This window comes from Rattus norvegicus, chromosome 4 (assembly GCF_021556685.1).
Source record: "Rattus norvegicus strain SHRSP/BbbUtx chromosome 4, alternate assembly SHRSP_T2T, whole genome shotgun sequence".
In the NCBI taxonomy this organism is placed as follows: Eukaryota; Metazoa; Chordata; class Mammalia; order Rodentia; family Muridae; genus Rattus; species Rattus norvegicus.
In genome coordinates, this window is record NC_141537.1 from 105,859,539 (window position 1) to 105,877,111 (window position 17,573).

Sequence of the window (17,573 nt, forward strand, 5' to 3'; positions counted from 1 at the left end):
TCAAGGTCACCCTCAGCTACGTAACAAGTTTGAGGCCAGTCTAGGATATATGAGATGGGTCTAAAAACAAAAAAACAAACAACGACCCAACAACAAGACTCCCACCTGCCCCACAATCAAGTGTCAGGGGTAATTATCATTTTTGTTTCCTTGTTTGAGACAGGGTCTTGTTACACAGTCTTGGTTGGCCTGGAACTTACTACTTAGACCAGTCAGGCCTTGAATTTTCAGCAATCTCATTGCTTCTAAACCTGGAATACTCCGATTATAGGTATGTGCCACCACACCCACCCAGCATGTATTTATACTGATAGATGCTGACCTTTCATTAGTGCCTCCCAACCTTGGAACAATCACCCCCCTTCTGCCATGCAGCACTGAGGGGAAAAAACAAAGGAATCCTTTCCATACCCATGTGCACACACATTCATGCATGCATGCTCTTCAGAGAAAAACATTTCCTTAACATGGGTATGGCACAGCCTGACAGGAGGGAGTCTAGGGGAAGTGGAGGATCCTGGGCTTTGAGCACAACTACGGGTACAGATCTCACTCAACCCATGGAGGTTGTGACCCAAGACAAATGACTTAACAATTTGGAGTCTGTTTTGTCACCTGTAGGGCAAGCTATTATGACTAACTTTACAGGTTGTTAGCAGGAACCAGACCACGTCAGGCACTGAACACTATCTTACACATGGGAGATAGTTGATAAATGGAAGTTCTTATGTTCATAAGCAAACCATCAGTCTTTGCCAGGAGCAAAAGCAAGCATGTTGTCCTAGAGTCAACATTGACAGGGTGCTTCTGGGCAGCCGACCAGCAAGGCAGCGTGCGCAGAAGTCTTGAGACTACTTTGAGAACTACATACAATCCTTGGAGAAGTAGAGGAGTGAGAGGGCTCAGATCAACTTTCAGAGAGTGATGGAAGCCTTTGGATCATCCTTGGATTTCACGGTTGGGGTGGGGGAGGGTTACAGATGGCAGAAAGCGGCTTGGGCAGGACAGGGGTGGAGTTTCTAGGAAGGTATTCACAAGACTTGTGGGTATACCTCAGGCTGGGAGAGTGCTTTCCCAGCATGCATGAAGCCCAACGTTTGACCCATAAACTGAAGACAGTGATGCATGCCTGTATCCCACCTTAGGGGAAGTAGAGGCAGAAGGAGCAGATGTTCAGAGCCATCAGCTTCTGATTAGAACGTATGGGACCAACCCTGGCTACACATAATCTTGTCTGAAAAAAAAAAAAGGGGGGGTAGGGAGATGGCTCAGGAAGTAAAGGCATTGAGAAACCCTGAAGCCCACATAAAAATTGGGATGTGAGGGTGTGCATCTATAATTCCAGGAGTCCCACTGTGAGTGGGAGACAGAATTGCCAGGAGCGTCTAGAGTCGGCTAGCCTGTGGTACTCAGTGCAGCAGTAGAGACAAGAAAGATCTTGCCTCAACAAGTGGAAGGTGAGAAACAACGGCCCATCAGGACGACGCTCTCCACACTACCAGCCTCCAACACCTCCTTTGAACCTTCCCATTCCCTCCCTATCTGCCCTGTCCGCAGAGGTTGAATGGAAATATGGATGTCGATGCTCTCCTGTGGCGGTGACTTGAAGTAGCCAGCACTTGCAACTGAGCACCATACATCGTCTAGAATTAACAACCATGTCTGGTAGTGGTGGCCCACACCTTTATTCCAGCTACCATGTAATACATGGACCTTGTTTACGAAAAAAAAAGTACAAAAGGAAAACACGGTGGTGATGGTAGTGAAAGCCTTGAATCCCAGCACTCAGGAGGCAGAGGCAGGTGGGTCTCCAAGTTTGAGGCCAGCGTGGTCTATAGAGTGTGTTCCAGGATAGCCAGAGATACACAGAGAAACCCTGTCTCGAAACAACAACAACAGAAAACAAAAACCAGAAAAGTCACAGTGAAGAACATCTAATGTTAGAGGGAAATGTCCTAGATAATACTGCCCAACAGCACAAGAGTCTCTAAACCCATCAGCTCTACGATGATCTAGCTCCCCTTTGTGTCATAAAAACATATGTTCATTGGTTGTCCCAGAGATATTTTTAGATTGTATTAGGGTAGGCCAAACTATCTGAATTTTGGTTTGAAATAATGTTTGGGGTCTTAAATATGGCCTTTTTCTTATACAACATGTTGAGGCCTCTACCTACCAAATGCCAGTAGCCTCCCAGCCTCTCTTTGCAATTAGAAACTTCAAGGTCAAGGATGAAGAGATGTAGGAGCCATTAAGAGCCTGTGCTGGACGCTCTTGCAGAAGACCCAGGTTTGGTTCCCAGTAACAATATGGCAGCTTAAAACTGCTTGTAACTCCAGGTCTAGGGGATCTGCTCTCCCCTTCCCTTAACAGGCACTGGACATACACGTCTAGCGAGATGCCTTCCTTGGGCTTCTACTAAAGGGAAGAGCTCTTTCTGTCTCAGCACCCCCCCCCCCATGTGCCAGCATGCTCAGGCTCCACACTAATTTTAACTAAGAACGGGAAGTTTAGACGGTAAGTCTTTAAGCCACGCCCACCACTGAAGTCTGGTTTCTTTCTGATGTCTGAGAGCAAGTGGATGTGGATAGTGGTCCTGTCACTCAGGCCCCATCCAACTCTATTCACTCCTAGAGGCCTGAGGAACCATTTTGGAAGGTAGTACTATGCTAGTTCTCCTTTTGACGATTTTCCCCCTTGTGTGTGGTGTACACGTGTGTTCATGTGTGTGGGTGCATATATGTATGAATGTGCGTGCATATGTGCCTATCACTTGTTGCCTTGTTCTCTTAATGCTGGATGTCACTGATTGTGCTTCACCTTCTCTGTTGAGGTAGGGAGCCACACCTGAACCCAGAGCTCGCTGAATCCCACCTCTGCCTCCTAAACACGGGGATTACAGTTTGGCCACCAGATGGGCATGGTGTGGGCATCCAGGGATCTGGACTCTGGTTCTCACACTTCTGTGGCCAGTGTTTTAACCACTGAGCCATGTCCCCAGCTTCCTTTTTTAAGATCTTGAAGAGAGTTGTGGAGTGGCTGGCAGGACTTTAAGGCTCACTGAATCCCATAGAAAGCTATCAAATGGGCTGGAGCGATGGCTCAGTGGTTAAGAGCACTGACTGCTCTTCCAGAGGTCAATTCCCAGCAACCACATGGTGGCTCACAACCATCTGAAATGGTGATCCAACACCCTCTTCCGGTGTGTCTGATGACAGTGTACCCACATGCATGAAATAAATAAATAAGTCTTTTTTTTTTTTTAAGAAAAAAAGTCTCCAGATTACAGCACAAGCAGTGGGGAATTGTAAAGTGCTTTGCAGAACCAGAATTAGGGGCAGTAGGAGGCATCAGCACTAGGACCGTGCAGGCATCTGCAGAGTTCTGAATGCCTAGATCACGCCAGTGGAAAGAAACTGCTTTTCAAAAAGATTTTATTCATTTATTTATTTTCAGTGTTAATTCTGTCTCTGTGTGTTGTGCACATGTGTGTGGGTACCCATTAGAGGTCAGTGAGTTGGCTCTCTTCGAGCTACAATTACATATGGTTGTGTAAGCCATGAACTATGGGTGTTGAAACTAAACTCGGGTCCCTCTGCAAGAACAGTACCCACTCTTTAACACTGCAACATCTCTCCTGTGCCAAGAAAGCGCTTTTTGGCAGTTGTTCCCATGAGAGGCCAGCGGCACAATTATCCCGGAGGTCACTGCACATGGGTGGAGCACGTCTGTGGGGATTAAGCTAAGCTAAGACTCTGTGCACAATAATGGTGTGTGGACAAATTAAAACAGGTTTCGCCAAGCCCTATCTAAGCTCCATTCAACAAGCTGCCTACGGCTCAAGCTTCTGACCAGCACATCCCAGCTAGGCATCAGTGCAGCCGATGCGCTCACAGCCTGGTCCGGCTACCCGTCTCTCCTGGGATGACCATCGAGAAGGCAAAGCTCCTTTTGTCTTCAAGGTATCAATGCAACTGCTGGAGCTGTCTGTGACCAAAGGACTCCCTCAGGATTCAGAGATAGAACATTGCCATGACACCAAACTTAAATATACTGTGTTAAAATGCTACCACCATCTTGTGACACATACTACGGGGCCGATAGTTCCAATTTTCACAGAAGCTTGGAAACTGGCTGTTTTGTTTATAGTTGAGTACAATGAAGCTACAGTTTAGGATGTGGGTCAGTAGGTCCTTGCAACCAAGCCTGACAAGTAGAGTTTGATTTTTGAGACCTACGTGGTAGGAGAGAACAGACTCCTGAAAGTTGCCCTCTGACCTCCATACATGTGTGCTGTGACAATCACCACCCCTCGAAATAAAATAAATGCAATAAAAATCGCTCTTGTTTAAATGTGTGTACGTGTGAATAGGTGTGGTGCATGCATTTGTGTATGCACTCATTTGTAGAGGCCAGAGGAGGATGTCAGGTGTCCCGCTCTATTATTCTGTCTTGGTCTCTTGGTCAGGTTCACTACACTGGAGCTAGACTGGCAACCAGCAAGCCCCAGGGATCCTCTGCCTCTGCCCACCACAGCGCTGAGGTCACAGAGGCATGTGTGGCCACACCCAACTAAAACTTCTAGAAATGCATTTGTTTATCAATACTTTGTGTGTGTGTAAGTGGCATGTGTGTCACCTGTGGGGGCAAGAGGTCACCTTTCTGGAGTTGGTTCCCTTCTTCCACCTTTCTGTGGGTTCTGGGAATCAAACACCGCTCCTCTGGTTTGCAAATCCCTTTATGTCTGAGCCATCTCACCAGCCTCCAGGTTTGTTTCACTGTTGTTGATAATGTGGGCGCTGGTGATTTGAACTCAGGTCTTCAGGATTGTGCAGTAAGCACTCTTACCGACGAGCCACTTCCTCAGCCCTAGAATATATGTTTGCCTTGTTAAGGAAGGGTGATTCTAGTCCTAATTGTTCTCATTGGAACAGTCCTTGAATCTCTCGGAACCCCCCCTCCCCAAAAGGTCACGTGGCTTCTCTTATTAAATTCATTCATGAGATGCATGCATAGTGATTTGGTTTTTCTTTCTGGCGAGTGCTTTTGCATTCCCTGGGTGAACCCTACTGGGTTACACGGGCTTTGCCCTTGTACTTTACTGTGGTATATTGATCAGAGAGCTACTTTTCCTACCTAAGACGGACAAAAGATGTTTTCTTTTGGGTGACATTTCCAACAATTGTTGCCTTGGATGCTACTTTGGCTTTATTAGAGGGGTACTGTACCTCTTTTCCTAACTGTTCCTTAGAGGGGTACTGTACCTCTTTTCCTAACTGTTCCGCTCTCTCCCTCTCTCTTTGGTTCTCAGCCCTTCCCAGAGTCCCCTTAGGGCTAAGTGCTCGGCCAGGTGGGCTGTTTCCGCTCTCCTCCGGCCTGGGGAAGGGTCCCTCAGAAGGATGCTCCCCAGGGGGGTTAGAACCCGCTTTCCTGCAGCGGGGCGGAGACCTGTCCTACACAGTCCTCACTCTGCTCCGGAGACCCAGCAGCAGATTAATTGCAGCTGTGCCCTGGAATTTCCCCAACACACAAATCTTCGTGATGTAAAACAGCTGGGAGGAAATCCCAGCATGCCCTGGACAGAGGCAGAGCTGCCAATGAGCTACGGAGATTAACCCTCAGGCTCCCGGAAGGCAGGGAGGGCCCCTGCGCCAGAGAGGCCCACCCTGTCTCACCCCTACTCGGTGTACACAGGACCCCGTGGCACGTCCACAGTCTCTGAATGCTTGCTGAGAAAACCCTTTCAGCAGGACCTGAGCACCAGAGAAAAGTCAAGGCTTCCTGTCACCGAATGCACCCACGACAAGGCTCCCCAAGGAGCCTTCAAGGGTGGAGCTCGAAAACCCACTCATCTCCCAAAGTCAAGCTCCCGGAAGCCCACCTTTTCCGTGGAAACTGGTATGCACCCTTTCAGGTTAGGAAAGCAGCCTTGCCTCTCTGGAACCCCACTGGTCAACACTGACTCCCCTGACCTCAAGCTAGGGCTCTTTTGAATAAAGTCCAAGGATCCCTACACCTTATTCAAAAGATGCTACAACTGCTGTCACCAAGAGACAAGACCAAGGTAACAAACACCCCTCATTTCTCCCTCACCAAAAGATGGCTTCAAATACAGTAAGACATTACCCTTTCAAAAGACTCAGTCTCTACTTGTAACCCAGGTTTGTCAGCAATAACCCACCCTGCCCGGCCTCCTGGTATTGCTAGCATGGGTATGCTCTACCACACCCAGCTCTGCCTCCCCTGTCTGTCTCTGTGTGTGAGCATGTGTACATGAAGGCCAGAGATCAGCCCTGGGTGCAGGAGCAGTCCACCTTGATTTTCGAGATGGGGCTCTCACTGAAACGGGGCTGGTTTTTTAGGCAAGGATGCCGACCCTGAACCCCAGAGACCGTGGGTCTCCCCCAGTGATTACAAGCACTAGCTACATGGCTTAGCTTTTCTGTGGGTGCAGTCTTGGCCCTCATGTTTGCGAGGTAATATGTTCCTCAGCGAACATCTCCCCAGCCCCTCCTCTTCCCACATTAGCAACAACCACGGAACAAAGAAACCTGGAGGCTGCAGAGGTGGCTCAGTAAAGGAATCTGCAAAGCTGAGGACCTGTGTTTGATCCCCAGAACCCACAGAAAGGTGGAAGAAGGGGACTGACTCCACAAAGGTGACCTCTTGCCTCCACAGGTGACAAATCGTCAATGTGGAACAATGGGTAATTTCTCCACTGTGAATGAGCAAACCACTCCTCATTAAACCACCGTACCTGTACCACCTACAAAACTCGAATCAGCCATCCTCCCCTACGATCCCAGCCTGCCTGTGGTTCCCACCAATTCAGTGGTTCAGGAAGAAAAACCAACAAGCCATGCCAACCAGTCCTCAAGCTTCCTCCCTTGCTGTCTCCCAACACCAGCTAGCTTTAAGTCTTGCTGGACTGTAGGATCTTATTTTGTTCTGCTGGCCCCCATCTTGAATCTTGTACTTGTGAGAAACTAACTTTGCTCCGAGCCCAGACCGCATTCTCCAGGTGGAATGGTTATCGTTTGTATACATTGTCCTCCGGGCTCCTCGGGGGTCACGCCTGCTCAGCTGATTCTCACGTTTGTAACACGGAGGGATTTATTTGGGCTTCAGTGTCAGGGGTGTTTCAGTCCATCATGGATGGGGAGGGCTTGGCAGAGTCCTGGGCAACAGATGATAGAGCTCCTAAGGTCTCCCAGAGGAAGGAATCGGAGTACTGACTAGGACGAAAGGTGGCTTTACCCTTCAGGTCACCTTCAGCGATATGCGTCTACCAGGTAGACACCTCCTCTCCAAACAGCATCACCAGCTGGAGTCCAAGTGTTCAAACATGGTCTGTAGGATGGCATTCCGCAGTCAAGCCATGACAGCCATCACAAAGTACTGAGATCCTAACCCTCTTTGTCCGGACAAACGTGCTAGACCCACTTCTACAATGGTGTTGTCTAGTCCGTCACAGTACCCTTTGGAGACATGGTCTATGTGGAAGGGAGCCACATTTTCTTTTCTTTTCTTCTTTTGAGGCAGCGTCTCACTATGTTCCCCAAATGCTGGCATCAAACGTGTGCACCACCACTGTCCAATTCATTCAACTTGAGCAACTGGTCTTTACTGAGTGACTCCTCCTCCTGCTAGGGTTTGGAGGGACAGCACAGAGTACGCGTTGTCCAACCCTGCTGGTTCTTAGGAGTTTGTTTAAGATCCTGTGAGTGTCTAGGGATGGTGGCTCCCATCTGCTATCCCAGCACCCGGAGGCTGAATCAGCACCAGCACTGTGAGTTCCAGTCCCTCTCTCCCACTACATGGGGTAGGGAGTATGATCCCTTAGCCCCCTCAGAGACACGCATAGATCGCTCTATGTTTAACAAATGCACCAACTCTGGGAGCTGGAGAGATGCCTCTGTGGTTAAAAGCACTTGCTGCTTGTGCAGAAGAACTGTCTTCAGTTCCTGGTACCCACATGGTGGTGCACGACCACCTGTGATTCCAGTTCCTACAAGCTCTCTGATGTCTCGGGTATGCACCTAGTACACATGCATACACTCAGCTACACACACACACATAAGACAGAATTAATAAATATTTTAAAGAAGAAAATACTGGCTGGACAGATGGCTCAGAGGTTAAGAGCATTGGCTGTTCTTCTTGAGTTCAAATCCCAGCAACCACAAGGTGGTTCACAACCATCTGTAATGAGATCTGGTGCCCTCTTCTGGCCTGCAGGCATACATGCAGGCACAACGCTATATACATAATAAATGTATAGTAGCAGAAAGACAAAATACCTCCCCAGATGGGGAAAAAAAAAACCACTTCATTTTCTGAAATCATTGACGAGGGTAATGAAAGAAAAAGAAAACATATTACCTCCCTTATTTTCTTTATAAAGTGAGTGGCTTTAAGCGTTTGCATAAATGCAGCACTAAATTCCAAACACAACCTCTTTGTTCCACCTCAGTGTCGAAGGAGGCTATGTTCCTTCCTGAGGCTGCTGGATAGGCGAATCCTCCGAAATAAATTCAATTTGTGAGTCCATAGGGATCTATAATAAGCTGCTTCTGGAGTTAATACAATAGATAATTTTTTGTGGAAAACTTCTTTTTTAAAAAAGAAATCATACTTTGGGGGGGGGGGGGCTGGAGACATGGTTCAGCAGATAGCTTTCTGCTCTTCCAGAGGACCAGATCACCACACACTTCAGGCAGCTCACAACCACCAGTAACTCCAATTTCAGGGTGTCTGACCCTTACTCCTGGACACTGGGATGGACAGACAGACACACATACCCCACCACCACAGGGTGGGGAGGGAGAGAGCAAGAGATATATATTCATGCATGAATAAAACCTAAGTCTTAAAAAAAAAACCTAATCAGACTCTTTTAATGCTTTAAAACCACTACCACCGCCAACAACAAAAAGCTAGACGGGTGGTGGTGCACTCCTTTAATCCCAGCACTTGGGAGGCAGAGGCAGATGGATCTCTGAGTTGGAGGCCAGCCTGGTCTACAGAGTGAGTTCCCGGACAGCCATGACTACACAGAGAGACCCTGACTTGAAAAGCCAAGTTCTTTTTCCCTTCATTCATCCCACGGTTTAGTCAACAAATATTTTCGAAGCTCTGGTGCACACTCCACCTCGTCCCAAGCGACTTCTAGCTGTTCATGTCTCTGTTCCAGAGAACCTGGTTCTTCCTCCTACCAGAACCCGAGCTAAGGTTTGATTTAGAAATGTAGCTCTCCAGTGGATAAGCAGAGAACCAGGGCCTCAGGCTCCACCCAACCTCTCTGTACTCAGTCACATCACATATAAACCGGGGGTGTTTAGTTCTATCAATCTAAAGACAAGACCTGGCCAAGATGGCCGGCTAGAGGAGGGAAAACAAACACAAAACCAAGCAGATGTAGCTGTCCCTCCAAAAGCAAAGGCCTTATCCAGGTTCTCAGTAAATCAGGAGTCGTGGCTGAACACGGCTTACAGGCTGTGCCTTTGCGGGGGACCTTACTTCTTGGGACCTGTCTTCACCAATAGAGACCAACCACCTCGATGGTGTGGCAAGCGCAATAGAGAGGACCAAGTGACTGCTGGACACGTAAGAAAATTAGGAAGCGGATTCGTGAGACGGCCCTGCAGTTAAAACTATCTGGGCCAAGTCTGATGACTTTAGATATCAGGAATCTGCCTGCTAGAGGGATGGAAATGACTCCCACAAGTTGTCCTTTGACTTCCATGTGCCCCTCCCCAGTAAATAAACATTAAAAAAATATATAGATAGATAGAAAGTGGTATTGCTATTTTCCCTCCGCTACCAAGCAGCTGAAGAAGGTTAGTTGAGCCTAGACGTTTAAACCCAGCCTGTCTGACATAGCAAGTTCCTGTCTGACTGGAGAAGGCACTGCACATTGACTCACTGAATTTAGATATTTTTATTTACGAGCAAGTCCAGGGCTAGAGTTAGCAGATCTTGGAAGCTCTAACAGCTCAAGTGTTTTGTGGGGGAGGTGTACCATTCGATGGTGCCCTAATAAACCCTTATGACTGCTTTCTACTCACCAAAGTCTGTTGTGTAGCATTTGTGGTATCTGTGGTGGGAATATTCCCACCACAGTTGGTTTTGAGGTACTATGGTGAGTCACTGTAAGAGGTGGGAAGAGATACTCATAGTTGGCCTGGTACCAACTGGCTGGCCACACACCACTGATGCTAGGCTGGAGTGCAGAGGGGTCTTTGGCCTGTCCTGACTTGCTAGAATTATTGGCTCTATTCACAGATGGCTGGAAAGCCATACACGCGGTGCTTAGTTGATGTGGGCCCAAGGTCTTTTTTTTTTTTTTTTTTTTAACTTGAGTATTTCTTATATACATTTCGAGTGTTATTCCCTTTCCCGGTTTCCGGGCAAACATCCCCCTCCCCCCTCCCCTTCCTTATGGGTGTTCCCCTCCCAACCCTCCCCCCATTGCCGCCCTCCCCCCATAGACTAGTTCACTGGGGGTTCAGTCTTAGCAGGACCCAGGGCTTCCCCTTCCGGGCCCAAGGTCTTAACGGAGACCTGAATACGCAGCCTTGTACATCTTTCTGGCAGCTGCATGCTCCTTTGAGAAGGAGCAAGGGGAAACTCCGATGGCCTAGACCATGGCAACACTTGCAGCAAAGCCCTAGGCTTAAGACGAAAAGTCCAGTTGTGTGTGGTGGCACACAGTATGGAGGGCACAAAGAACTCAAGTTCAAAGGCAGATCATGAGATCCTGTTTTCAAAATGAACGAATAACTGAACCAACCAAAGCGGATGCTGGACCTGTTTCCATGTCCCCGTTTAGTAGCCTGCAGATCTCTGGGTAAAACTGCCTGTGCCTGGCTTTGACCTTGGGCTTCTGGACCTGAGCAATTTTTGCACTCAGTGCTTGACCATGAAAGCGGGACAGAGAAGCACAATAGGACCCAGTTTTCAGGGCCCGGCCCTCCTCTTGCCTTCTGCTGGCCACTCACACCAGCTCTCCGTGTGGCCCACACTTTGTCACTATTGAATGGTGGACCCCGTCGACAGCTCTGTTCCCACAGCTTCTCTTATGGCCCCTGCCTTATTCTTCTGACCACACAGGACAGAACTGGGTCCATCTCCGCTTTTAGCCATTGGCGAGGTTGAGGCTGACACATTTCTGGTGTTCAAGATGTCACAGTACCACACTTTGCTTCAGGCTCACAATTTGCGACAAATTGGCATGCTCTTGCTCCTTCCTGGTAACAAACATGCCTGGCTTCCATGAGCACTCATCACCCAGCCCTCGTGTGAATCCAGGGGTCACAGGACATGGCTCTAGTTGTGAGGAGAATGAGTGGTTCAGTGTATGAACATGGAGACTTATTTGAGAACTCAGTACCACTGTCAGCAACATAGGAGAGCGTTTACATCTCCACACTCCCGTCAGCACAGTTATTAACGTGCTGACCTTTGCATTGAACTTGTATTTCAATGAGTAGCTCTCATGGATTTTTTTGTTTTTGAGACAAAGTTTCCTGATGTAGCCCTGGCTTTTCTGAAACTCGCTCTGTAGACCAGGTTGGCTTTGAACTCACAGAGATACACTTGTCTCTGCCTCCCAAGAGCTGAGATTAAAGGGTGCACCTACCCCCAATAAGGTCCATGTATTACATGGCAGCAACAGAAAACAAAGCTATTAAAAGTAGCCTTATATCAGTAACCTTCACCCTCACATACACACCTTCAGTTTACTCAGCCAGAAACATCAAATTCTATTTTGGCATCTCTTGCTGCTTCCCATGGGCAACCAAGTTCTCTGGATTCTAGACACTTCTGCAAGTATGCCTTCTGTCTACACCTGAAGAACCTTGGGGTGGCAACCTGTTTGCATTTATTTTTCTTTTTTTAAAAATTATTTTCTTTTTAAAATTTTTATTTATTTTTATGTATTTACATTTCAAATGTTATCCCCTTTCCCTCCTCTCCCTGCTTCTATGAAGATGCTCCCACTCCCGCTCACCCACTCCCACCCCAACATCCTGGCATTCCCCTACACCGGGGAAACGAGCCTTCACAGGACCAAGGACTTCTCCTTCTATTGATGCCAGACAGTGCCATCCTTGTGCAGTTGGAGCCATGGGTCCCTCTATGTGTACTCTTTGGTGGGTGGTTTACAGGGACAAAGAGTGGACCAGGGACTGAAGGAAAGGTCACCCAGAGACTGCCCCACCTGGGGATCCATCTCAGATGCAGCCACCAAACCCAGTCAGTAATGCTGATGCCACGAAGCGCATGCTGACAGGAGCCTGATATGGATGTCTCCTGAGAGGCTCTAGCAGAGCCTTACTGATACAGATGAGGATGCTTGCAGCCAACCATTGGACTGACATGGGGTCCCCAATGGAGGAGTTAGAGAAAGGACTGAAGGAGCTGAAAGGGTTTGCAACACCATAGGAAGAACAACAACATCAACCAAGCAGACTCCCCAGAGCTCCCGGGGACTAAACCACCAACCAAAGAGTTTTTGGGTTTTTTTCCTTAAAGGTTTTTTTTTTTTTTTAAATTATGTGCATCCATGTGAGTCTGTGTGCAGGTATGTGCCCATGAATGTGGTGCCTGCGGAGGTCAAAAGAGGACCCTGGGCCTCTGATGGTGAGAGTTACAGGGTAGTGTGAGTGGGAGCTGAATTCTGCACACACAATGCACTCTTCTAACTCATAGGCCATCTTCTCCCCCCCCAACCCCCCCCACTAGATCTTGCACATTGCAGACTAACCTTAAATTCCTGATGCTCTTGCCTCTGCCTCCCAGGGATTACAGACATGTTCTATCAGGTCTGGTTTATTTGATGCTGGGGATTGAACCTGTGTAGGCAGGCAGTCTACCGGCCGAGCCACACTTGAAGGGAGCAGGTAGAGGGTTTGTGAGGTGCATCCACAGCTCCCTTTGTCTTAGATGGACTAAATGTCAATCCCAAGGATCAGCTGGAAAGGTCCCAAATGCTCTCTCTAAGTGTCACCACTGCCCCAGCCCACATTCGCCAGTCCATCTTTCACTTCCTGTTAGAAATACCCTTCCAAACTATACAGCTAAACAATTGGTCCTGGTGATGGCTCAGGAGAGACAAAACTGCTAGTTACGAAAGCCCAGTGACTTGAATTTGATTCAGGAAACTCAATAGCAGTCAGGTGTGGGGGTTGGGGATTTAGCTCAGTGGTAGAGCGCTTGCCTAGGAAGCGCAAAGCCCTGGGTTCGGTCCCCAGCTCCGAAAAAAAAAAAAAAAAGAACCAAAAAAAAAAAAAAAAAAAAGTCAGGTGTGATGCTGGCATCTGCAGTCTCACCACTAAGTATGACACAGGAGGTGGGTACGGGGCCTTCTTTTTGCTTTCTAGAACTGCCAACCCAATCCGGCAGCCTTGCAGCTTTGTCCACGGAGCACGGGTATGGCGTGCCTCTTTCTGTGTCCATGCAAGGCATTGCTGATACATTATCAAATTCTTCCCAGCCCTGCCTGGGGCAGGCTCAGAGTGCTCAACACAGTGTGCCAGGTGGCTTCTAACGGTGGGTGAGAATCACCGTGAGGTGCTGCCTCTGACTCAGGGCTGATGGTAGATAACAGATTCTATCTGGAAAGAAGCCGGGGCAGGATCCAGACTCCACAAAACCTTTCTCTCCTGGCTGGCTCAATCAGGAACATTCTTGGAAGGCATCAAGGGTTCACAGAAAAGGCCACCAAGCAGCAAAAAACAGTTCTGACTTGCAGAGCCCAGTGACCAAAAGCAGGTCTGGGAATTCTGAAATTTATGGATTTTCCCTTGTGGGAAGAGGAGCTGGAAAATGTCCCAGGTATTGAAGAGAAAGGAAGCAGGGTCTGTGTAAAATCAATAGGGAACAGGAAGTGGTTATCTGGGGCCAGTAAAACACACAACACAAAAGAACAGCCAGGCAGCAGAGGGCTGGCTCCTAGGAAACAGCTTCTACGGCTCCTCAGCTGTCTCCTCCATCCCTGACTGTAAAGTGCGCCCAAAGTCAGCAGCCCTGTGTGTCAAGGGTCTCCCTCCATAGGTAAGCAGTCCCAGCAAGGGTCTTTGATCCCATGGGTGAGGAAAGACTATGACTTCTACACAGGGTCACTGAGACATGTGTTCACGAATGGCTTCCGCACTCTTAGGGAAGAACAAACTGATTCTGCATTCAGTCTGAAGGGAGAGCACAGGAAATGAGGGTGGCTAAGAAATGAACATTGATGGTGGCCATACTGTAAGTCATGCTGTGTGGGCATTTTATCACAACCTGCACCCCTGCCTTCTCATTGCATGAAATGATGCTCGTCTCAGTATCTGCAGTGTTTATTCTAATAGGTATATGCCCAGCATGACCAAGGATCTGGAGTCCAGCTCCAGTACTGTAATGAGATAACAAAACAAAACATCAACATAATCACACACACACACACACACACACACACACACACACACACACACACAGACAGACACAATTTGTTTCAGAGATAAGGTTTCCATACTCATATGGTCCCTGGACTCACTATTACCCAGGCTGGCCTTGACCTTGAAGTCCTACCTTCACAGCCTAGACCTGGGATTATAGCACAGGTATGCACCACCTGTCCTCTCAGCTCCCCCATCTTTGTTTTAAAGGAGAACGAGTATCTAGTGTAGGTGGTGGGTAGACAAGGTCATACAAATGAGTGACATTTGGAGCCAGGGGCTGCAGGACATTCTCAATAAGGATAACCTTAACCCTTGAAAGAAACTCCATTTATAAGGCCCATGTGTGTAGTCGCTTCTGGCTGAAAGCCTGAGCCGTCCTTCTCTTGTGCATGCTGGGTCAAAGCAGCAGACACCTTACCCTCCACCGGCCTCCTTGTATTCTATCTGTGCGATAGCCAGGAAGTCCTGTCCTTTGGCTGCTGAAGCATCTCTTCCATTTCTCGCCTTGACCTTGGTGAGTGTCTCTCGTTCCTACCTCAGTCCCTCCTGACTTGCATTTCTTCTCGTTTCCCTTCTGAGCTTCTCAGGGACAGGAAACTCGTGTGTGCTCTGGTCACCACAGCACTTGACCTAGCACATTGTCTGTGATAAGTGCCTGGTGACCAGGAGGGCATTTCAGGAATACCTGAACGAGAGGCGTAAGTACCCCTTCCTGGAAAGTTTCCGTCAGTCTAGGTGAAATGCACCCAGAAGCGATCAGTGGCTACTCCTGGGGTCGTCAGTGAAGATGAGCTTCACAATCAATAGGCAACAGACCAGCGACATACCATCCTTCAAACCTCTACTCAGGGTCGGGGTACGGTGGCACACACCTTTAATTCCAGCATTCATACGGAGGCAAAAAGGGGAGGCTTTCTATGAATTTGAGGCTATCCTGGCCTATATAGTAACTTCAAGACTAGCCTTTGTCTCAGAACCAAAATCAACCAACCAACCCCCAAAACAACAAACACCATTTACTGAGCCAGGAACTGCAGTGCATACCTTTAGTCCCAGGATTTGGGAAAAGCCAGGAAACTCATGAGTTTACTGATAGCCTGGGCTACATGGGTCAGTGGTAGAGATTTTGTCAAGCACATGTACGGCTCTGGTTCAAACCCCAGCAACCTACAGTCAATAGCATCATAGTCTGTTTCCGAGTATTTTTACTTCCCTACATAGTTTGTAAACCGATTGCAAATTATAAATGGATTTGGTTAGCTCTATGCAGTCATGGGCTCCGTATTCTGGGATTTAGTATTTGTGCCTTTTATCGACCACAGGAGTTTTGACCTTGGATTTAACTAAATGCAATAGTCAGATCTTCAATGGTTGTATCTATACTAAACACAGGTCGCTCTCCTTACTGTTACTTAACTGTTTACATAGCTTCCCCATTAAGTATTTAAAGTAATCTAGAAACAAGTCGAAGTATAGGGAAGGGTGTTGCTAGGTTACATACCAACACCCACTTATTAATTGTGTGTCTGACTGTAGCCACACATGTGCCAGGGTGTGTGTGTGGAAGATGTGAGGCAGGAACTCTTGTTAACTGCTGTGTCCTCAGGTTAACTGGCCTGCAAAGTTCTGGCTTCCTTCTACCTCCCATCTTGAGGGGAGGCGCTGTGACTACAGATGCTTAGGCTACTGTGTCTGGCTTTTTTATGTGGGTTCTGGGGATCTGGACTCAGGCTGTCAGTCTTGTTGGCAAGCGCTTTACCCACTGAGCCATCTGTCCAGTTCTGTGCTATACTAGTTTAAATCGGGGGTCTGGGTGTCCATGGATGTTGGTAGCAACAGGGGACCTGAAACCTCCCCCAACCCCCAAGTAGCAAGGGACAAATGTTTATCTAATCCTCTGTAGCTGGAAACTGAGGTGCTGAGCTGTACCACATGACCCTGCTATGGACCACAGCATTTTAAAAGTCCACATTCTAATATTAATATCATTCTAGACAAGCAGTAAGTGTGCAAAAGCAAAGGGCAGGAAAGAGAGCCTAGGAGTTAGGAGTGTTTGCTACTTGGTAAAGCTGTGGTGGCTCACGCCGTTAATCCCAGCGCTCAGGAGGCAGAGGCCAGTGGATCTCTGAGTTCAAGGCCAGCCTGGTCTACAGAGTGAGCTCCAGGACAATCAGGGATACACAGAGAAACCTTGTCTCAAAACAAAAACAAAACCCTCCAAACAACAACAACAACAACAACAACAACAACAACAACAACAACAACAACAACACACTTGCTACTGTTGCAGAAGACCCAGGTTTACTCCTAGCACCCATACAGAGAGCACTTCACAACTGCCTGTTCTTCCAGGGAGATCCAACACCCTCTTCTGGACTCTGAAGGCACCTGCCAAGTATGTGGTACTCACACAGACAAGCTGGCACAGGCATATACTCATAAATTATTTTTTTTAAAAAAGCAAGGGAAGTTCACCATAGTATCTGCATAGATAGATTCAGATTTCTTTTAAAAAAGACATCTGCAAACTCCCAAGCTATTTTCATATATTGTATCATTTCATCCTCACCTTATGGGTGGCGTTTACTTATGGCACAGAAAGCAGAGTAACCAGTTAAGCCCAAAGGCCTATCTCAAAGACTACGTTTTTAACTAATGCCAGAAAAGAACAACACAAACCATCGTTCCTGCAGCCCATCCTGGCTTTCCTCAGACAAAAGGGGTGAGCTATCCCACCATGGCCCCAGAGGCCACTCACCTAAATGAAATTAGAACAAACAATTCAGGTACCCTGTGCCATAGCTGTGAGAGAGCTATGATGGACCACGATGTTTCCCAGAGCCCACAAGAGTGAACGTAAAAACAATTGTAGAGGGGATGAACTACTAATGCAGGCAAATCAATATTATGAGTGCCGATCTGCAGAAGTCATAAAACACTCAACAAAAGAATAATAGTGTCATTCAAATTTTTCTTATGGCTAAACCAGAAGGCATTCTCCGGATGCACAACAGCTCCACACTGCCCCCTGGTGGTCTCTGTGGAACCACTGGGAGCATGCTAGCTAATTGACTGTGGGGAACAAAAGCCCCAGAGCGTCAAACCTGGTCTATGAGACAGCAGAGAGGT

At 47.9% G+C, this 17,573-nt stretch overlaps 1 protein-coding gene across 4 annotated transcripts in view; it reads right to left on the reverse strand.

Moving 5' to 3' along the window:
• Tcf7l1 (transcription factor 7 like 1) overlaps positions 1-17,573 on the reverse strand; it is a 164,790-nt gene that overhangs the window by 22,317 nt on the left and 124,900 nt on the right.